General features: G+C 41.4%; 1 long non-coding RNA gene across 1 annotated transcript; it reads left to right on the top strand.

The window, feature by feature from the left end:
* The first annotated feature begins 10,995 nt into the window (after positions 1-10,995).
* LOC110883335 lies at positions 10,996-13,076 on the top strand. Its single transcript, XR_004869885.1, has 4 exons — positions 10,996-11,065; positions 11,194-11,985; positions 12,325-12,593; positions 12,842-13,076. It is a non-coding gene; the product is annotated as an uncharacterized LOC110883335 (long non-coding RNA).
* The last annotated feature ends 10,526 nt before the right edge of the window (positions 13,077-23,602 follow it).

Raw genomic sequence — 23,602 nt, 5'->3', positions numbered from 1 at the left:
AAGAAATGAGCTGACTTAGTCAGTCGATCGACTATCACCCATATTGTGTCGTTTCCTTTGCTCGTTTTTTGGTAACTTGGTGATAAAGTCCATAGTTACACACTCCCATTTCCATTCAGGAAGTTCAGTGTAACACCTCGGAAATTTACGTCAAATAATGCATTGACACGTGGCATAGGCTTTGGATATGTGAAAACATACTTTAGAGGGACTAGAGTTGACAAACAGTGAAACTATGGAATTATAAGGGTCCAAAGTGTCAACAATGGAAAGATAGGCTCTAAAATAACCCTACATAATGTTTATAGTCTCAAACGGTTAAATCATGGATCATACAAAGCGGAAAATGTAAGAAAGTGAGGAATTACAAACTACAGGGGCTAAACGTGTCAACATGTTGAAATTATACCTCTGAGTGATCTTTTGGCAAACCCGAAGCTTTGTAATGCTAAAATATACTCACTAGAATATGTGGTAAAAATTTCATGAAGTTTCGTGATCGTATGAGAAAGTTATGATCAAAACCGTGCACGAAGGGCTAAATGCGTCAACGTCGAATTTCATGACTTTTCGGGTGAGCGCAAAGTTAACCGAGGACTTTACCATGTTTGTAAATGTCCCAAGGTCCATAAAAATCAAGTTTGAGGGTCTAATGAGCAAGATTGATAGCCAAAACCACGTAATAAAGGACCAAGGACCAAAACTTCAACATTAAAAGAGATTTGAGGATCAGATGGGGCTAGGTGTCACACCTAGGGCCCTAGGCGTGACGCGAGGCCTGCCCAGCGACAGAAAACGGATTATTGCAGTTAAGGGCCTGATTCCGAGTTGTAACCAGCTGTTACCCACTCTAAAGCCTCACCAATCAACTTACATGCATCTAGGGGCACTTGTAACCTTCTTACAACACCTCTAGACTTCTGTGGCACCCTTTAATGAGATCAAATTCTGCATATAAGGGTCTTGAAGTAGTAAAACCAAGAACACTTTCATCTTCAAAAATTCACAAGAGCAATTCTGGAGCTCTCTGGTCATCATCAAGGGTTCATAGGGCTTTCTACTTGTTATTAGGACTCTTGTAAGTATTCATAACTCTTTCAAATTCGTTCTAGCTTAGTTAATCAACCGAAAGTCAATCCGTCGTAAATTTAGTTTGACTTTTCGATTAAACAAAAATGGCTCAGTCATTTCTCGAATTGAAGGTACCTACAAGTTGGTATTTATGTAGGTAACAAACCCTCAAAAGGGTATTTTCAGATTCTCACTCTAAGCATGATGATTGTCGAGTCAAAGCTTTTCTTAAAAAGTCAACAGAATGTGTTTTTTGCAAAATTTAGCATAAATAGTAATGTAGGTCACATGCAACCTGTTTGATCATCAAAATAACTTGGTAATTAATGTAAGAACATGTTTCATCATGATCAACTCGACAATTTTCAGTTTAAACCCGGATCGGAACCGAAAGTCTTATAAAATGACTTTTTCTTTGACTCTCGATTCGGATCCGTGCATGCATGTTTGAGATCTGCCTTAGAGCTTATTTTGGACCATCTTTATATATGTACAACTCTCTGAGATTTTACAACTTAGTTCAACACTTGTCCGATTCATATGCATGTTACCGGTTTATGCTTAAATATGACTATTTTGCCCTTTTTGCTATAAAACGCGATTTTTGAAAAAGTGAAAGAGTAGAAACGTTTGTTACTGATTTATAAACTTGCACCAAAAATTTGATATCAGTTTGAGGTCCAGATTTAGAGTTATGTTCAATATCGTAATTTGGAAGCTTTATGTTAAGTAAACGGCATAATTAGCGTATAGCCTATTTAAACCCACCTTTTGATATAAAAATTTTTACCCACTGATGTTATATAATATTTTGGGATTTTTGGAGTTTTTTATTTAATTTTTGGCTGATCGTATCATAGGTCTCTAAGTTTAATTCGGTAAATACCGAATTTACCCTTTTAAGCCATAAAATGAGTTTTATAAATCTTTTTGACCCCAAACCTTTTCCCACTGATTTCATTTGTTAAATAAATTATTTTGAGCATTCTGGAAATATAAAAATATCAGCTTTCTTTTGAAAATCCGGAAAACGGCTCTAAATCGCCTATTTAAGCGTTTTTAACGCCTAGTATGCACTATAACCATATTAAACATATAAGGTTGATACCTACTGATATTCTTAGTATATTTTTATAAAATAACAGTAAGTATAAGTTTTTGAACTCAGGTTTCCAGTTTTGACACTTTTAGCCCTTGTGAAATTACCAAAATACCCCTAAGGTGCATAGTTTGATTTTAAATGATAAGTTTCATATATGGGACATACCCTACTATTATAATGTGTTAAATTAAGTATTTTTACTGTATAAATCAGACCTACAACTCAGATTACAAATTTAACTCTTTTATAATCTTTTAAAATGACCAAAATGCCCTTATAAGGCATAAGTTGAGTTTAAATTCATTCGGGGCATAATAGAACATAACTTACTGATATTATGACATATTTAGAGCATATTATCTCAGGGAACTTGCATATGACTCTTATGGTTACCCGTAACGCTCTTTTAGCGTTCGGTTCGGTTTATGTAACTAGTTTGCATAAATTGACCGAAACGGGTCAAACATTATCATTTTTGTCTCAAAATCCAGAATGTATTTAGCATACCCATATTATACAAGTATTCAAACTTGTCGGGTCTAAATCACGTTCTATCCGGTCTTCGCTTAATCGTGCGTTTGAACCGTATCGTCCTTAAAACTAACCGGTCTAAGCTTAGGCTTAAATAAAGATCCGTTAGGAATCTAATAGGTTATTATAAACCTTTGTTCCAGAATAGAAGAACCAGTAAAAGCTACCTTCACTTGCTAGTTGTGATTTATACTTACCAAGGTAAATACTTTAAACTTATTTTCCCTATACGGGCTTGGGATACGGTATATGAAATACCGCTTGGTCCGGCATCGAATTCTTTAATCGTAGAGGTTAAATTTATTGAGATGCCTTGTTTTGAATGTGTTTTATTGCTTAAAGCCTTTGGGGGGTTAATGACCATGTCCCGGATATCCTTGGCATCATCTTACGAGATGGCCACGACCTGAGCACGGGGTGTAGGCGTACACCCGTCAGTGTATAACTCTATATTGTGGTGTGTCTATTAATCTTTAACCCGGTCTACGGATCGGGCTACTGAACGCATAAGTAACATGTAAATCCCTTACAAGATTATTATAAATAATTATCCCAAGTTATAAAAATATTTTTATGCCATGTGCATTTAAATCAATTTTCAACCGTTTTCAAAATGAGTCAGTTAAATTGTATTTACCAGTGTAAACTGACGTATTTTTCCCAAAAGGTTAAGTGCAGGTACTACACGTAATAGGCTGGCTGTCTTCTAGAGCGTCCACAATAAGTTTCGCAAGCTTGGATGACAATAAATCTGTTGAACATTATCTTATTTTATTTTGATCCGCCTGTGGATCCGTTTCAACTATTAGTGATATTTGATATTACACTTTCTTAAAGTTGAAATGAATCTATCTTTGCTTCCGCTGTGCATTTATATATTGTGTTGTTTGTCTATGATGATGCCAACTACGTCACTATACTCCCCACCGGGCCCACCGGTGACACGTGGAAATTAGGGGTGTGACATTCAGGCTGTTGTAGCAAGCCAGATGGCTTTTGATGCTCAGCCTTGACTTGCGCACAAGTCATGCATTTTGCTACATAAGCGGCTACAGACTTTTTCAAGCCTATCCACCAATAGTTTGCCTTTAAATCCTGATACATTTTGTCTGCTCCGGGATGGACAGAATATTTGGAACTATGGGCTTCCTGGAGGATAACATCTCGTAGTCCTCCATAAATAGGAACCCATATCCGCCCATTCAATCTCAAAAGTCCATCCTTGTGAAGAGTTAACTGCTCCTCAGTTACTCCCAACTTTTCCTTAGGATAATTAGCTTCTAACACAGCCTCTCGTTGTGCAGCTAATATCCTTTCAATCAAGTTATTCCTTACTTCCATCCTCCTTGCATTGATTCGGATGGGTTTCATCCTTTCTTTCCGGCTCAGGGCATCAGCGACTATATTCGCCTTGCCGGGATGGTACCTGATCTTACAATCATAATCATTCAAGGTCTCCATCCAACAGCGTTGCCTCATGTTTAGCTCTTTTTGGTTGAATAGATGTTGAAGGCTTTTGTGATCTGAATAGATCACAAACTTGATTCCATATAGGTAATGCCTCCACAGTTTTAGTGCGAATACAACGGCACCCAGCTCCAAGTCATGGGTGGTGTAATTCTTTTCGTGCACCTTCAACTGTCTTGAAGCATAGGCAATCACCTTGCCTTTCTGCATGAGCACACACCCCATGCCAGTGTGTGACGCGTCGCAGTAAACTACGAACTCTTCGGTACCTTCTGGTAGCGTCAACACAGGAGCGTTGCTCAGCCTTTGTTTCAAAATATCAAAGGATTCTTGCTGCTTAGGGCCCCAAATAAATTTTTCCTTCTTCTTGGTTAGAGAAGTTAAGGGCGCAGCAATCCTTGAGAAATTCTCGATGAATCTTCGGTAGTATCCTGCCAATCCCAGGAAACTACGGATCTCGGTGGGCGTCTTTGGCTCTTGCCAATTCATGACCGCCTCTACCTTAGCGGGATCCACCTGGATACCACGTTCGCTTACGACGTGTCCAAGGTAAATACTTTAAACTTATTTTCCCTATACGGGCTTGGGATACGGTATATGAAATACCGCTTGGTCCGGCATCGAATTCTTTAATCGAATAGAGGTTAAATTTATTGAGATGCCTTGTTTTGAATGTGTTTTATTGCTTAAAGCCTTTGGGGGGTTAATGACCATGTCCCGGATATCCTTGGCATCATCTTACGAGATGGCCACGACCTGAGCACGGGGTGTAGGCGTACACCCGTCAGTGTATAACTCTATATTGTGGTGTGTCTATTATTCTTTAACCCGGTCTACGGATCGGGCTACTGAACGCATAAGTAACATGTAAATCCCTTACAAGATTATTATAAATAATTATCCCAAGTTATAAAAATATTTTTATGCCATGTGCATTTAAATCAATTTTCAACCGTTTTCAAAATGAGTCAGTTAAATTGTATTTACCTGTGTAAACTGACGTATTTTTCCCAAAAGGTTAAGTGCAGGTACTACACGTAATAGGCTGGCTGTCTTCTAGAGCGTCCACAATAAGTTTCGCAAGCTTGGATGACAATAAATCTGTTGAACATTATCTTATTTTATTTTGATCCGCCTGTGGATCCGTTTCAACTATTAGTGATATTTGATATTACACTTTCTTAAAGTTGAAATGAATCTATCTTTGCTTCCGCTGTGCATTTATATATTGTGTTGTTTGTCTATGATGATGCCAACTACGTCACTATACTCCCCACCGGGCCCACCGGTGACACGTGGAAATTAGGGGTGTGACATTCAGGCTGTTGTAGCAAGCCAGATGGCTTTTGATGCTCAGCCTTGACTTGCGCACAAGTCATGCATTTTGCTACATAAGCGGCTACAGACTTTTTCAAGCCTATCCACCAATAGTTTGCCTTTAAATCCTGATACATTTTGTCTGCTCCGGGATGGACAGAATATTTGGAACTATGGGCTTCCTGGAGGATAACATCTCGTAGTCCTCCATAAATAGGAACCCATATCCGCCCATTCAATCTCAAAAGTCCATCCTTGTGAAGAGTTAACTGCTCCTCAGTTACTCCCAACTTTTCCTTAGGATAATTAGCTTCTAACACAGCCTCTCGTTGTGCAGCTAATATCCTTTCAATCAAGTTATTCCTTACTTCCATCCTCCTTGCATTGATTCGGATGGGTTTCATCCTTTCTTTCCGGCTCAGGGCATCAGCGACTACATTCGCCTTGCCGGGATGGTACCTGATCTTACAATCATAATCATTCAAGGTCTCCATCCAACAGCGTTGCCTCATGTTTAGCTCTTTTTGGTTGAATAGATGTTGAAGGCTTTTGTGATCTGAATAGATCACAAACTTGATTCCATATAGGTAATGCCTCCACAGTTTTAGTGCGAATACAACGGCACCCAGCTCCAAGTCATGGGTGGTGTAATTCTTTTCGTGCACCTTCAACTGTCTTGAAGCATAGGCAATCACCTTGCCTTTCTGCATGAGCACACACCCCATGCCAGTGTGTGACGCGTCGCAGTAAACTACGAACTCTTCGGTACCTTCTGGTAGCGTCAACACAGGAGCGTTGCTCAGCCTTTGTTTCAAAATATCAAAGGATTCTTGCTGCTTAGGGCCCCAAATAAAATTTTCCTTCTTCTTGGTTAGAGAAGTTAAGGGCGCAGCAATCCTTGAGAAATTCTCGATGAATCTTCGGTAGTATCCTGCCAATCCCAGGAAACTACGGATCTCGGTGGGCGTCTTTGGCTCTTGCCAATTCATGACCGCCTCTACCTTAGCGGGATCCACCTGGATACCACGTTCGCTTACGACGTGTCCAAGGTAAATACTTTTAACTTATTTTCCCTATACGGGCTTGGGATACGGTATATGAAATACCGCTTGGTCCGGCATCGAATTCTTGAATCGAATAGAGGTTAAATTTATTGAGATGCCTTGTTTTGAATGTGTTTTATTGCTTAAAGCCTTTGGGGGGTTAATGACCATGTCCCGGATATCTTTGGCATCATCTTACGAGATGGCCACGACCTGAGCACGGGGTGTAGGCGTACACCCGTCAGTGTATAACTCTATATTGTGGTGTGTCTATTAATCTTTAACCCGGTCTACGGATCGGGCTACTGAACGCATAAGTAACATGTAAATCCCTTACAAGATTATTATAAATAATTATCCCAAGTTATAAAAATATTTTTATGCCATGTGCATTTAAATCAATTTTCAACCGTTTTCAAAATGAGTCAGTTAAATTGTATTTACCAGTGTAAACTGACGTATTTTTCCCAAAAGGTTAAGTGCAGGTACTACACGTAATAGGCTGGCTGTCTTTCAATAGTATAGACATCATACCGGGTGTACGCCTACACCCGGGTGTCGAGGTCGTGGCCATTTCGTAAAATGATGCCAAGGATATCCGGGACATGGTCATTAACCCCCCAAAGGCTTTTAAGTAACAAGACTGTTTAAATGAGCCGATCAAACTATTCAATTAACCACCTAAGCGATGGAATTATTTGATGCTCAATCAAGCGGTATTTTATATACCGTAACCCAAGCCCGTATAAGGGAAAATAAGTTAAAAGTATTTACCTTTGCAAGTATTGTCCTTATTCGATTAAATCACAAATATCTTTTACTGGGGCTCCTATTCTGGGACGAAGGTTAAAATATCCTATTAGAATCCTAACGGGTCTTTATATTAGCCGTAGCCTAGACCGGTCAGTTTCGAGGGATAGATAAGGTTTAATCGCGTGAAAGGCGAAAACCGAGAATGGAATGTGATTCTGACCCAACAAGTTCGGAGACTTGTTTTATATGGGTTTAATATTCACACTCTGGATTTTGGGGTCAAAATGATATGGTTTGACCCGTATCGGCTAATTTATGTAAACTAGTTACATAAGCCGAACCGTACGCGCAATAGGCGCAACGGGTAACCGTAGGAGTCCTACACTGTTTTCCTAAGTAAATATACTTTAAAGGGGTTGTGGTATCAGTATGATACCTTCCATAATGCCCGTAACGAGTTTTAGTTTATTTTACGCTCCGTAGGGGTTTTCCGGTTATTTTAAAGACTTTTAAAGGGATTTCTGAGTTCTACAGGAAACCTGAGTTTCCCGATCAGTTTAACAAGTCTAAAATATCTTATTTATTATTTAAAATCAGTAGCAACTGGAATCGGGTCAAAAGACCTTGTAGAACTCAAGTTTTGGCCGAAAAGGGCATATTCGGTATTTACCGAACCGTAGCCATAACCGCAGGTTATGAGCAGGTTAAAATTTATTAAAAATCTTTAAAAATCCTAAAATATTATTTTATCACAGTGGGTAAAAGTTTCGGTGACGAAATCTTGGTTTAGGTAGGCGTTATGCTAATTGCGCCGTTTATTACAAAAGTTTACTTTAATTGCGCTTTTTAGCATAACTCCTATTCTAGACCTCGGATTGACGTGAAATTTTAAGGGCATGCTTAGAATTTAGTAAGCATAGTCATGGTCCTTTCACGTATCCGAAATACTTGTTTTATTTTGAAAAGGGCGTTACGGTCAACTTTTTAAGCAATTAACGGAAACGCGTAAAAGTAGGGCTGTAAACGAACCGAACGTTCAGCGAACAGTTCGTGAACCGTTCGGCGAGAAGTTCGTTTATGTTCGTTCGTTTAATAAACGAACGAACATGGACAAGAAATTTCGTTCGATTAGTTAAATGAACGAACATGAACAGATGTCTTGTTCGTTCGATTGTGTTCGTGAACGTTCGGTAAGGTGTTCGTGAACGTGTTCGTGAACATTTGTTGATTTGTGTTCGTTTATGTTCGTATATTTGTATTTTAATTAAAGATCTTTATACTTTCTTATATTTTATTTGTACTTTTTATATTATTAAACTTTTATTTATTTTATTACCCTAACAATGAAACTAGGAAACTCGCTTTCACCTTGTTTATGCATCATTTCCCTTTCAATTCTCATTGTTTACATCGGCGAATACGATCGACCTCCGTTGCACAATAAGGGATTCAAGTTCGCGTGGGCCATCTATCTTTATCTTTCGTCGCGTTCGCCAAATTTATTTGTGTTCGTTTGTGTTCGTGAACCGTTCGCGAACACGCTCATTTCCTTAATGAACGAACACGAACATAAAATCTCGTTCGATAAGTGTTCATGAACCGTTCGTGAACACATTTATTTCCTTAACGAACGAACACGAACAAGGTCTTGTTCGTGTTCGTTCGGTTCGTTTACAGCCCTACGTAAAAGACTCGGACATCAACGAACCGGTCACAGAGGGTTATACCATCATGTAACCTGGTCCTAAGAGAGTCCTAAGGCATATCTACATTGCACTAAAACGGGTCAGAACTGAAGTCAAAGCAAAAGTCAAACTTTTGCGACATTCGGTTCCGAACCGGGTCAATATAGCAAATGGCCGAATCAAACGAGTTTAGACAAGTTTATATACTTAATATCATGTTTTATGATCATCAAAACAGGTTTCATAGCATATACATTACAGATTATGCACAAAATTGCAAAATGACTTTCTGTTGACTTTTTGGGTGCACGTTTGACTCGACATTTGACATAGTTAGAGTGGTAATCAGGGGGAACCCTCTTAGAGGTTTATTACCCACATAAATACCAACACATAACCACTTTTGATTCGACAATTCACTGAACTATTCGTGAGTTATCGCAAAGTCAATCGTTAGTTACGACGAATTGACTTTTAGGCTAATCTAAGCAAAAACAAAACCATAGAAGGTTTGGCATACCTACAGAGACTTGTGCACAACTTAGAATGATAAGAGAAAGCTTTGAGAGCTCCAAGTATGATCAGAAGAGTGTGTTTGAGGTGTGTTTAAGTTGTGAACATTGAAGGTCTATTTATAGTGCAAGAAATGCTCTTAGATCATCACAACACACCCTACAACTGAGTATGGATGATGGGCAGGTGTCCCAAGGTGCTAAAGGTCGAGTAGGGGGCGCCCATGCCTCACTTATTGGCTAAATGATCGTTCACAAGCTCAAAAGGCATGCAAGTCCAAACTTTCTGCATCTGGGCGTCCCACGCGGCCCGCATGGAAGAACCATGCACTTTGTACGCGGGCCGCCTGAAGGTTTAAATCAGATGCGTACAAATATAAGGCTCGCGGCCCGCCTCAACTTAACCCAAAACTTAATGCGGCCCGCGAGAGGTTGATTTTTCAGGTTTTTAAAATCTTTTGTAATCATAACAGAATCCTGATAATTAATAACGAAATCTTTTGTAATTATTAACCTGACCTTTCGGGTTTGAAGGGGTAACTTTGCGATTTGGCCCTAGATTATTTACAACTAAGGACCTCGTGTTATTTACCCGTATTGTTAAGTCCCCGGTTATCTTGTTAATTATTCGGAAAGCCTTGACTTTCATTGTTGACGCTTTTAACCCTTCTCGTACGAATTTGATCATTACTTTCTCGTTTTAAAACGGAACTTCGCGGAATTTATATATTATATTCTAGTGAGCGTATTTTACTGTTACAAAGCCTCGGGTACGTCAAAGGGTCACTCAGAGGTATAATTAAACATGTTGACACAGTTAACCCCCGCAGCTTGTAATCTCTCACTTTCTTCTGCGTTTCGCTTCCGTACGATCCATGATTTATTCGTTTGAAGGTACGAGCACCATTTAGGGTTACTATATAGTATACTTACCTTTGTTTGACATTTATAACCCTCGAATTTATATATTTTCAAGGTTTGTCAACATTAGTCCTTTATTAATTATAACACGCCACGTGTAAACTTAAGACACGTGTCAATACCTTATTGGACACAAAATTTCGAGGTGTTACAACAGTGATATTAAATAGCTGTGTCATTACTTCAAGTTTACACCTGCCTTTTGAGTGGTTTCCCCTTTGCTACGTGTCCTGGGTTATTTCTTCCCTTTTCCTTTTCACATTCGCAGAAATAGAGGGTAAATCTAGGGTTAATGAGAGAATCTAGGGTTAATGAGAGAGGGGTCTGCAGATAATCGCCGGCCACCAGATAAACTACCCGGCGACCATCTGTTACCGACGATACGGCGATGCAGGTGATTTTCTCGACATCTTCTTTGGTGTTGTTGTTTAACAGGCATGTATTCTTGCTTATATATTCTATTATTGCTTTCATTTTTGTTTGTATTCGGCGAGGATGATGCGTTGTTATCTCTATGGAACTACCTGGGGTTTGTGTTGTGGGTGTGATGTGAGTCTTGGTTTACTCTATTTTGGAAGTCGAGTGGCCTTTGATGTCGGTGAGAAGTCGAAATGGAGAATGAAATTGATACCTTGAGGAGGTGTAAATGGTTTGGGATTGTGGGTATGTTTGTCTTCACCCCTATTATTCTGTTTTCTTTGGTGTTTAGCTTTGGAGTTTTGCAATGTAAACAAAAATATTATGAGTATTTCGAAAGTGATGTTCTAATTTCTGGAGTGTAACCTTTTTAGGCTTTTGGACTTATAAACCTCCACCTCCATCACCATCGTCGTCTCTTCCTATTCAATCACACCCAGTAAACGGATCTTCTTCGGGTAGTAATACACAATTACATAATCTTGAATAATAACCCATGTTCATCTTCCAAGATTAAAGCTTTCATATTGTTTTCCTTCGCAAATCCTTGATATACTCTTAGGTTTTAACTTTTAATTAATTGTTTTCTATGCTACTTTGTTGTTTCCATTTGTTTGTATGCTATTTCTTGGATCACGATTGATTTTGCAGCTAATGTACGAATTTTATTCTTTAATTTATGGACATTATTATTATGCACTTTGGCTTCACAGATCTGTAATTTTGCATTATGCTTCTGTTAAATTTAGGATGCGTATGTAGGTTTAGTTAAAGTTTTAACTTAAGAATTGACGGGTATCTTGGTATACATGGCATAGCGGAGAAGGATTATTGCTGAAATAGAAATCGATTAATTTATTGCTGTACGTCGATTGTGTTAATTGATATTGCAGGAGTTTAAAGCACCGTTATGGATTCCGTTGTTTCTTTTGATTATAAACGGGTGGTCTCCGCTGATTTATCGAACTTAGCTCACCACCACCGGCCATCATAAAAATGAACTGCGGTGGCTGCTTTGGAAAAAAATATCAATTTGTTTTGGGTCTTCATGGTGGTTGACATGAGAGATAGGCGGAGCAGTGACCTATGGTTTCGATAAAGGGATTAAAGCAATGGCTGAGCAGTTATCTAGGGTTCTAACCAAGGAGTTCAAGTGATATTTTCAGGTAAATGATAAATGATGAAATATATATTTAGGAATGTCTGTGACATTGTGTTTTCCTAGGTGTCATGTTATAATTTACGAATGTACAGGTCACCATACATGACTAAGGACCATAACTTTCCTATCAAGTGTACTAAGAATGTACAAGTCACCAAGACACCAACTCACAACCAAGACTTAATTTTCTTATCAAGAATGTAGAATCCACGAATACATAACACGACCCACTAAAGGGCTTGTAGCCTAGGAGTATTAAAGAGTACATTGGTGTAGATCGAGAAGATGTGTGAGTTAGTCGTTTTAAAAATAAATAACTTATCCTTAACCTTATTATTTTCAGGAATGGGCCACAAGACGGAAGAAACTCAATGTAGGATGGTACTTATGGTACAACTTGCCCGATCCCACTGGGCAACAATTTTACATACATGCTTCAAGCGAAGGATCAGATTGGTAGCTTCTTCTACTTCCTGTGACTTGGCCTTCAAAAGGCCGCCAGAGGCTATGGCGGCACGAAAATCTACAGCCGCCATCGGATCCGGTCCTCTTTCCTTTCCCTGCCAGAGATCAAATTGTTCTTGCTGGTGATTGGTAAAAAAAGGCCACCTGGTAAGCTCAAAAGTGAAAAACTTACGCGCTGACCTTTGTGGTCAACCTTTAATATTACTTTTTCAAATCAAAACATAACTTAATGTCCTTAAAATGAATTTAGCATGTAGAATTTATTATGTGCATTTGTGTAAAACTGAAAGTTATGGATCAAATGTGTTGGATATTTGTAGGACTAATTTAAAATTGAAAATAATGAGTTTGACTTGGAAAGTCTAAGCATGTAAACATTTGTTTGGTATCTGTAGAGACCAAGACACACATAGGGCATGGGTGAAAGCATTTCTTCTTCTTATGGACTTGTCATCAATGGGCGTGGCTTGAATGGTTACACATTCGAAGTCGAACAAGGTAGTTAGAATTTTTTTTTATATTGTACGATGTTTTCAGACTTGGCCACATACTCGGTCCGGTTGAGTCTATTTGAACCAGCCGGAAACCGTCCAGAGTGCTTGAACCGGCAAACCACACCGGTGGCCAAACCGATTTTTTTTTTTTTTTTGTTTTAAGTATTTTTTTAATGGGGACCTGATTTGTGTCACTTTTTGTTGGTCATCATACTAGCTTTTACCCGTTAAAATAATAAAAAAAAGGGAAGCTATTCTATAATAGTATACACAGATTTGACGATTGTCAAGATACATACATCAATATGATTATTGATCTATCCAACATTTGCTTTGCCCTTATTAAGTTAAAAATACAAGACTTATGGTTCAAGTAGGGAAACAAAGCTATCCAAATTTCGCTTCTTTAGGTGTTAACATTCTTCAACTGCTAGCATCCAAGATTGCACTAGACTCCCTCATCACTCCCTAATCAAAGCCAGTTCGCACCAAATATCACTCACACATGACTGAGGTGTGTACATTTTTTTGAACAACGACCAAGGCGCGTATCTATTTAAATAACTACATTTTGTTCTCAAACAGAGACTGATAGAAAGAGACTGATGAAGGAAATTAAGTGGCAGGCACCCAACATAGATTAGTGATTCTAATACCTGAGAATCAATTAATTGTAAGGTAGTTTTACTTGGGATGCATATCTATTACACGTAGTTTCTTTTTGTGGACCCTTGAAGAACATGCAATTTTGTTGGGTTCGTTTGGCATCCATGATGTATGTTTTTTTTTTCAAGCAGGTTTTGATGTCTAATAATATGTAACTAAATTGTTCTCTCTACATGTAACCTATTGGAGTAAGAAGCAGTTTCTCTTTTATTTGATAAATAGAAACAAATAGAATTGTTGTGTTACAGAGGGAGGGCAAAAACAAAACTTGAGGGGTGTGTCGGGTTAAATGATCGGGTTATTGTGGTGGAATCCGCGGCGCAACGCGCGCGGGATAAAATCTAGTTAAATAAAAAAATGAAGATGCTTTCCTTTGGCTTTGTGACAGAACAAACCTCAAGTCGCCAAAATGGGAGAATAGGAAGGTTTTTGATATTATTGATCTTAATTCTTATGTAACCGTTCCTTTGTTGTTTTTCGGGATGTTTGTTGTTTCCAACCTCTTGCTGACTCTTTATATTTATATATAAAGTATGTTTGCCGTTAAAAAAAATTAATTTATCATTTGTTAACCTTCTATATTGACACATTATCAAAATCTTACTCGTATTTTCTAATAATTTTGAATTAATAAATCAAGCCACATAAAGAATTAAACTATGCTCATATTAAAATTTATTTCGAGGTTTATGCTTTTATTTTAATAACTTTGATCACTTAGAATGACACGTTTTGACCCAAACATATTTTGGTCATAATGTGTTTTTAACCCGGCACAAGCTGAACTGTTTTTAGTCGGCATGTTTTGACCCGGGGCCATTCTAACCCATCACAAAAATATCCCTGTTAATCGTTTGGTTAACTTTTTGGTGTTTGAATCAAGATGTTTTGGAACTATAAAGGGTCCTATTTTTTTTAATTTATTTAGAATAATCATACATGGTTTTGTGTTACAAAATGTTAAATTTCCTTTTATAAAATTTGACCAATTCAATAGTTGTTCATTTGAAGAAAAAGAAATTATAGACTTCTATATTCTAAAACAGAATTAAAATCTGTATGGTATTAACTCTTAAGAAATTATAAGGTTCTTTTTTTTTTTTTATTATTTGAACGAATCAAGCGTATTAGAAACTTTAGTTACGTGAATCATTTATAAATGTAATTCGTTGCTTGGAGTTGGAAGTCGTTATGTGATGAAAGTTCAAACAAAGAACTAGTAAAAGTTGACCCAACCAAACACTCCTTATCAAATCAAGTCCTCCTCCTTAAACACTGTGCAAATATTTGTCTCAGAATTTTGGCTTCTAGGACCCACGACATCCTCACAAGCCGATTTTGTAATCGCCATTGGTAACAAATCAAATGTTCCAATCATCTCACCTGCAACTAGCCCGTCTCTTTCCCCGAACGATAACTTCTAGAACCTAACCTTCAAAGGGCTGAGTGGTGATTTTCGTATCGTTAACGGACAATTAAAGTCATCAGCGTACCAAGTAGTGAACATAATACACACCATACAGAACCCTATCGGGTTTTGGACCCGTGAAAATGGCTTCTCAATCTCAAAGAAGGGACTACAAAGCATAGGGTGTTCAAAAACCTCGTGGCTCGCATGTCGCTCGAAACTCGCTCGAAAAAAGCTCGAAGAAAGTGTTGGAAATTTGATGAAAATAGCATTTTTCATGTGGGGGATTGTTGGAAAATAAGTGAAAATAGCATTTTTCACAAATATAGGAAAATGATTTTTTCCTATTTTGGACTAGAAATAAATATAATAAAATGAGCGGGTTTTATGTATTTATTTGTGGGTTTGTGTTCTATGTTGGAAGAGCTTCGCAACGAACTAAACCGCGTCCAAAACCGAGCTAAGATGAATGAGATATCGATGCTCAAAGTTGGGTGTTTGGAACATTCAATGTTGAAACTAAAGGGAAAGTAACACCTTGTCCCACATAGGAGGAGAGATGGAACTTAAATGGGTATTTAAGGTGGAACTCTCCATCCTTATTGTTTCATGGAAGCACACACTAGTGTCCTCGCGAAGGGTGCGGAGCACCCTAACTCGCACACGCTCGCGCGCGCGTGGCGTGGGCGATGTGGCGCTTTGATGGCGCACTTTGCACTTTGCACTTTGCACTTTGCACTTTGCACTTTGCACTTCGCATCGTCGCGAGCCGCTTGAGAGCCGCCTTTGTATTTTTGACCGCGCGCGCGTGGTGAAGCACAAGGGTTGCAAGGACCAAGTGGTAGGTGATGCGGCGCATGACGTGGCAGTCATACGCATGCGCGCGCGGTTGGGAGCATGGTGCATGGGTCCTACTGTGCCGTGTGCGGCGCACCAGAGTGAGCCAATACGGCGCGCACGTATAGACTCACAGGTGACGTGACGCACGCCGCACCGCCGCATGGACGGACTTGAGCTGCACCGCCGCATGGACGGACTTGAGCCGCAACGCCGCATGGCAGTGAGCCAAGAGGCCGCACGCCGCACGGCAGTGAGCCAAGTGGTCGCACGCCGCACGGCAGTGAGCCAAGAGGCCGCATGGGCGCGCGCGCGCGTAGAAGCTTCCAGCATTGAATGACAGGGCAGTTTCAGTCCAGCTTCGTAACTGACGAGTTAATAGGCTTTGACTGAGAATTAAATGACGAGTTATGCCTTTATGTAGACGATATGCTTATCATTGGGAGTAATGATAAAATTATCAAAGCTACTAAAAGCATGTTGAAAGCGAGATTTGACATGAAAGACATGGGTTTAGCGGATGTGATTCTTGGAGTAAAGATCATAAGAACCCAAGATGGTCTTGTGTTAAGTCAATCTCACTATGTGGATAAAATTCTTGAAAAATTCAACTCAGGAGATACGAGTGTAGCTCGAACTCCAGTTGATACCTCCCAACATCTCAAGAAGAATAAAGGAGATGGAGTTGCTCAATTAGAGTATTCAAGAATTATTGGCAGTCTAATGTATCTAATGACATGTACTAGACCCGACTTGGCTTACGCGGTGAGTAGGCTAAGTAGATACACCAGCAATCCGTGCGCGGATCATTGGAAGGCTATCACGAGGGTGCTTAGATACATACGATACACAAGAGACTATGGACTGCATTATACCCGACAACCAGCAGTGATCGAAGGATACACTGATGCAAACTGGATATCGGATAATAAAGATTCCAAATCAACAAGTGGTTACGTGTTTACACTTGGAGGAGCTGCTATTGCTTGGAAGTCTTCTAAGCAAACGGTCATAGCGAGATCCACAATGGAATCTGAATTTATCGCCTTGGATAAGTCAGGCGAGGAGGCGGAATGGCTACGTCAATTCGTGGAAGATATTCCAAGATGGCCAAAGCCTTTGCCAGCCATATGTGTACATTGTGATAGCCAATCAGCGATTGGTAGAGCTCAAAGCTTGATGTACAATGGCAGATCAAGGCATATGCGATTGGTAGAGCTCAAAGCTTGATGTACAATGGCAGATCAAAGCTTGATGTTCTATGTTGGAAGAGCTTCGCAACGAACTAAACCGCGTCCAAAACCGAGCTAAGATGAATGAGATATCGATGCTCAAAGTTGGGTGTTTGGAACATTCAATGTTGAAACTAAAGGGAAAGTAGCACCTTGTCCCACATAGGAGGAGAGATGGAACTTAAATGGGTATTTAAGGTGGAACTCTCCATCCTTATTGTTTCATGGAAGCACACACTAGTGTCCTCGCGAAGGGTGCGGAGCACCCTAACTCGCACTCGCACACGCTCGCGCGCGCGCGCGCGCGTGGCGTGGGCGATGTGGCGCTTTGATGGCGCACTTTGCACTTCGCATCGCCGCGAGCCGCTTGAGAGCCGCCTTTGTATTTTTGACCGCGCGCGCGTGGTGAAGCACAAGGGTTGCAAGGACCAAGTGGTAGGTGATGCGGCGCATGACGTGGCAGTCATACGCATGCGCGCGCGGTTGGGAGCATGGTGCATGGGTCCTACTGTGCCGTGTGCGGCGCACCAGAGTGAGCCAATACGGCGCGACTGTGTGGCGCGCACGTATAGACTCACAGGTGACGTGGCGCACGCCGCACCGCCGCATGGACGGACTTGAGCTGCACCGCCGCATGGACGGACTTGAGCCGCACCGCCGCATGGCAGTGAGCCAAGAGGCCGCACGCCGCACGGCAGTGAGCCAAGTGGTCGCACGCCGCACGGCAGTGAGCCAAGAGGCCGCATGGGCGCGCGCGCGCGTAGAAGCTTCCAGCATTGAATGACAGGGCAGTTTCAGTCCAGCTTCGTAACTGACGAGTTAATAGGCTTTGACTGAGAATTAAATGACGAGTTATGCCTTTATGTAGACGATATGCTTATCATTGGGAGTAATGATAAAATTATCAAAGCTACTAAAAGCATGTTGAAAGCGAGATTTGACATGAAAGACATGGGTTTAGCGGATGTGATTCTTGGAGTAAAGATCATAAGAACCCAAGATGGTCTTGTGTTAAGTCAATCTCACTATGTGGATAAAATTCTTGAAAAATTCAACTCAGGAGATACGAGTGTAGCTCGAACTCCAGTTGATACCTCCCAACATCTCAAGAAGAATAAAGGAGATGGAGTTGCTCAATTAGAGTATTCAAGAATTATTGGCAGTCTAATGTATCTAATGACATGTACTAGACCCGACTTGGCTTACGCGGTGAGTAGGCTAAGTAGATACACCAGCAATCCGTGCGCGGATCATTGGAAGGCTATCACGAGGGTGCTTAGATACATACGATACACAAGAGACTATGGACTGCATTATACCCGACAACCAGCAGTGATCGAAGGATACACTGATGCAAACTGGATATCGGATAATAAAGATTCCAAATCAACAAGTGGTTACGTGTTTACACTTGGAGGAGCTGCTATTGCTTGGAAGTCTTCTAAGCAAACGGTCATAGCGAGATCCACAATGGAATCTGAATTTATCGCCTTGGATAAGTCAGGCGAGGAGGCGGAATGGCTACGTCAATTCGTGGAAGATATTCCAAGATGGCCAAAGCCTTTGCCAGCCATATGTGTACATTGTGATAGCCAATCAGCGATTGGTAGAGCTCAAAGCTTGATGTACAATGGCAGATCAAGGCATATGCGATTGGTAGAGCTCAAAGCTTGATGTACAATGGCAGATCAAAGCTTGATGTTCTATGTTGGAAGAGCTTCGCAACGAACTAAACCGCGTCCAAAACCGAGCTAAGATGAATGAGATATCGATGCTCAAAGTTGGGTGTTTGGAACATTCAATGTTGAAACTAAAGGGAAAGTAGCACCTTGTCCCACATAGGAGGAGAGATGGAACTTAAATGGGTATTTAAGGTGGAACTCTCCATCCTTATTGTTTCATGGAAGCACACACTAGTGTCCTCGCGAAGGGTGCGGAGCACCCTAACTCGCACTCGCACACGCTCGCGCGCGCGCGCGCGCGTGGCGTGGGCGATGTGGCGCTTTGATGGCGCACTTTGCACTTCGCATCGCCGCGAGCCGCTTGAGAGCCGCCTTTGTATTTTTGACCGCGCGCGCGTGGTGAAGCACAAGGGTTGCAAGGACCAAGTGGTAGGTGATGCGGCGCATGACGTGGCAGTCATACGCATGCGCGCGCGGTTGGGAGCATGGTGCATGGGTCCTACTGTGCCGTGTGCGGCGCACCAGAGTGAGCCAATACGGCGCGACTGTGTGGCGCGCACGTATAGACTCACAGGTGACGTGGCGCACGCCGCACCGCCGCATGGACGGACTTGAGCTGCACCGCCGCATGGACGGACTTGAGCCGCACCGCCGCATGGCAGTGAGCCAAGAGGCCGCACGCCGCACGGCAGTGAGCCAAGTGGTCGCACGCCGCACGGCAGTGAGCCAAGAGGCCGCATGGGCGCGCGCGCGCGTAGAAGCTTCCAGCATTGAATGACAGGGCAGTTTCAGTCCAGCTTCGTAACTGACGAGTTAATAGGCTTTGACTGAGAATTAAATGACGAGTTATGCCTTTATGTAGACGATATGCTTATCATTGGGAGTAATGATAAAATTATCAAAGCTACTAAAAGCATGTTGAAAGCGAGATTTGACATGAAAGACATGGGTTTAGCGGATGTGATTCTTGGAGTAAAGATCATAAGAACCCAAGATGGTCTTGTGTTAAGTCAATCTCACTATGTGGATAAAATTCTTGAAAAATTCAACTCAGGAGATACGAGTGTAGCTCGAACTCCAGTTGATACCTCCCAACATCTCAAGAAGAATAAAGGAGATGGAGTTGCTCAATTAGAGTATTCAAGAATTATTGGCAGTCTAATGTATCTAATGACATGTACTAGACCCGACTTGGCTTACGCGGTGAGTAGGCTAAGTAGATACACCAGCAATCCGTGCGCGGATCATTGGAAGGCTATCACGAGGGTGCTTAGATACATACGATACACAAGAGACTATGGACTGCATTATACCCGACAACCAGCAGTGATCGAAGGATACACTGATGCAAACTGGATATCGGATAATAAAGATTCCAAATCAACAAGTGGTTACGTGTTTACACTTGGAGGAGCTGCTATTGCTTGGAAGTCTTCTAAGCAAACGGTCATAGCGAGATCCACAATGGAATCTGAATTTATCGCCTTGGATAAGTCAGGCGAGGAGGCGGAATGGCTACGTCAATTCGTGGAAGATATTCCAAGATGGCCAAAGCCTTTGCCAGCCATATGTGTACATTGTGATAGCCAATCAGCGATTGGTAGAGCTCAAAGCTTGATGTACAATGGCAGATCAAGGCATATGCGATTGGTAGAGCTCAAAGCTTGATGTACAATGGCAGATCAAAGCTTGATGTTCTATGTTGGAAGAGCTTCGCAACGAACTAAACCGCGTCCAAAACCGAGCTAAGATGAATGAGATATCGATGCTCAAAGTTGGGTGTTTGGAACATTCAATGTTGAAACTAAAGGGAAAGTAGCACCTTGTCCCACATAGGAGGAGAGATGGAACTTAAATGGGTATTTAAGGTGGAACTCTCCATCCTTATTGTTTCATGGAAGCACACACTAGTGTCCTCGCGAAGGGTGCGGAGCACCCTAACTCGCACTCGCACACGCTCGCGCGCGCGCGCGCGCGTGGCGTGGGCGATGTGGCGCTTTGATGGCGCACTTTGCACTTCGCATCGCCGCGAGCCGCTTGAGAGCCGCCTTTGTATTTTTGACCGCGCGCGCGTGGTGAAGCACAAGGGTTGCAAGGACCAAGTGGTAGGTGATGCGGCGCATGACGTGGCAGTCATACGCATGCGCGCGCGGTTGGGAGCATGGTGCATGGGTCCTACTGTGCCGTGTGCGGCGCACCAGAGTGAGCCAATACGGCGCGACTGTGTGGCGCGCACGTATAGACTCACAGGTGACGTGGCGCACGCCGCACCGCCGCATGGACGGACTTGAGCTGCACCGCCGCATGGACGGACTTGAGCCGCACCGCCGCATGGCAGTGAGCCAAGAGGCCGCACGCCGCACGGCAGTGAGCCAAGTGGTCGCACGCCGCACGGCAGTGAGCCAAGAGGCCGCATGGGCGCGCGCGCGCGTAGAAGCTTCCAGCATTGAATGACAGGGCAGTTTCAGTCCAGCTTCGTAACTGACGAGTTAATAGGCTTTGACTGAGAATTAAATGACGAGTTATGCCTTTATGTAGACGATATGCTTATCATTGGGAGTAATGATAAAATTATCAAAGCTACTAAAAGCATGTTGAAAGCGAGATTTGACATGAAAGACATGGGTTTAGCGGATGTGATTCTTGGAGTAAAGATCATAAGAACCCAAGATGGTCTTGTGTTAAGTCAATCTCACTATGTGGATAAAATTCTTGAAAAATTCAACTCAGGAGATACGAGTGTAGCTCGAACTCCAGTTGATACCTCCCAACATCTCAAGAAGAATAAAGGAGATGGAGTTGCTCAATTAGAGTATTCAAGAATTATTGGCAGTCTAATGTATCTAATGACATGTACTAGACCCGACTTGGCTTACGCGGTGAGTAGGCTAAGTAGATACACCAGCAATCCGTGCGCGGATCATTGGAAGGCTATCACGAGGGTGCTTAGATACATACGATACACAAGAGACTATGGACTGCATTATACCCGACAACCAGCAGTGATCGAAGGATACACTGATGCAAACTGGATATCGGATAATAAAGATTCCAAATCAACAAGTGGTTACGTGTTTACACTTGGAGGAGCTGCTATTGCTTGGAAGTCTTCTAAGCAAACGGTCATAGCGAGATCCACAATGGAATCTGAATTTATCGCCTTGGATAAGTCAGGCGAGGAGGCGGAATGGCTACGTCAATTCGTGGAAGATATTCCAAGATGGCCAAAGCCTTTGCCAGCCATATGTGTACATTGTGATAGCCAATCAGCGATTGGTAGAGCTCAAAGCTTGATGTACAATGGCAGATCAAGGCATATGCGACGTAGACATAACACGATACGACAACTACTCTCAACGGGTGTTATCACAATTGATTATGTGAGATCAGCGGATAACATTGCGGACCCGTTTACAAAAGGCTTAAGCAGAGAGTTAGTAGAAACGTCGTCAAGAGGAATGGGACTAAAGCCCGTGGTTAATGGGAATATGAGGGAAACCTAACTTAGTTGACTGGAGATCCCAAGATCTAAGTTCAATAGGACAACTTAATCATATTACCAAAACGGAGTCACTGTGGGGGAGTACCCCAAACTAAATAAAAGGGAGTTACATATACTTCCTAGTCCATTCCAATCAGTGACATGAAGTGAGGTTAAGCATATTAAGGTTAATGATTTCGGGAAATCAAATAACCATGATGCTTTTAATGATTCATGGGAATCACCTATGTTAGAGATAAGTGGGGTCGCTTCAAATGGATTTGTGGGGTGCGCAAATCCTAGAGCTCTCGCAGAACCAGGCCAGTGTTCCAGGACCATAATAGGACACGACAATGAGGAGTTGGCCAAACCAGGGAGAGTATTGTGTGAAGTGTATTGTCGTTTACACAAATGGGGGTATGTTCAAGGACATCGCGTCTACACACCGCTAGTAAGCTAAGTGCGCTTCACAAAAGAAGGTTCAAAGGCTTCAACCTACCTATCTTGCAATACTCAACTGTCGAAGTTTATCGTTGAAAAGTGTAAGGAAAAGATCCATTTCCATACATGTGGGGGATTGTTGGAAATTTGATGAAAATAGCATTTTTCATGTGGGGGATTGTTGGAAAATAAGTGAAAATAGCATTTTTCACAAATATAGGAAAATGATTTTTTCCTATTTTGGACTAGAAATAAATATAATAAAATGAGCGGGTTTTATGTATTTATTTGTGGGTTTGTGTTCTATGTTGGAAGAGCTTCGCAACGAACTAAACCGCGTCCAAAACCGAGCTAAGATGAATGAGATATCGATGCTCAAAGTTGGGTGTTTGGAACATTCAATGTTGAAACTAAAGGGAAAGTAGCACCTTGTCCCATGACGTGATGTCGTGGTCACGCAAATTTAATCCCAAAAACAACTATGTAAATAGTGGCAAGTGGGTATCGAACACAGGGAGTTTGTGGAAAATGTGCTATTTGTGATGCTTCTCTAAGTTAACTAACTTGAACTAAATTGCAAGAAAAATAAAATTCACGAGTTGTTTTGATTTGATTGGTTTTAAAAACTAAGATTAATTAACTAATTTGCGAAATGAAACTTGAAGTTGTAAACAATTGAGAAATAAACGACTATCTTGTGTATCCGGTTTGCTTCAACTTTTGTGTTAATCATTTAACTAGAAAGAACTACATAGACATAGTTCATGCATAAACAATTGCAGTGATGAAAGGGGACGAAGTACTCAGATTCCGAGAACGTGAGGTTGTCACCCGATGATCAATCAACCCTTACCCAAACCTAACTATACCCATGATATCCCGATTGCCAACGGCACCAAGAACGTATGGTTTCTA

The sequence above is a fragment of the Helianthus annuus genome, chromosome 10, assembly GCF_002127325.2.
Source record: "Helianthus annuus cultivar XRQ/B chromosome 10, HanXRQr2.0-SUNRISE, whole genome shotgun sequence".
Taxonomy (NCBI): Eukaryota; Viridiplantae; Streptophyta; class Magnoliopsida; order Asterales; family Asteraceae; genus Helianthus; species Helianthus annuus.
Note: the sequence above shows the minus strand (reverse complement) of the source record. Positions and strands in the feature narration are given on the sequence as shown.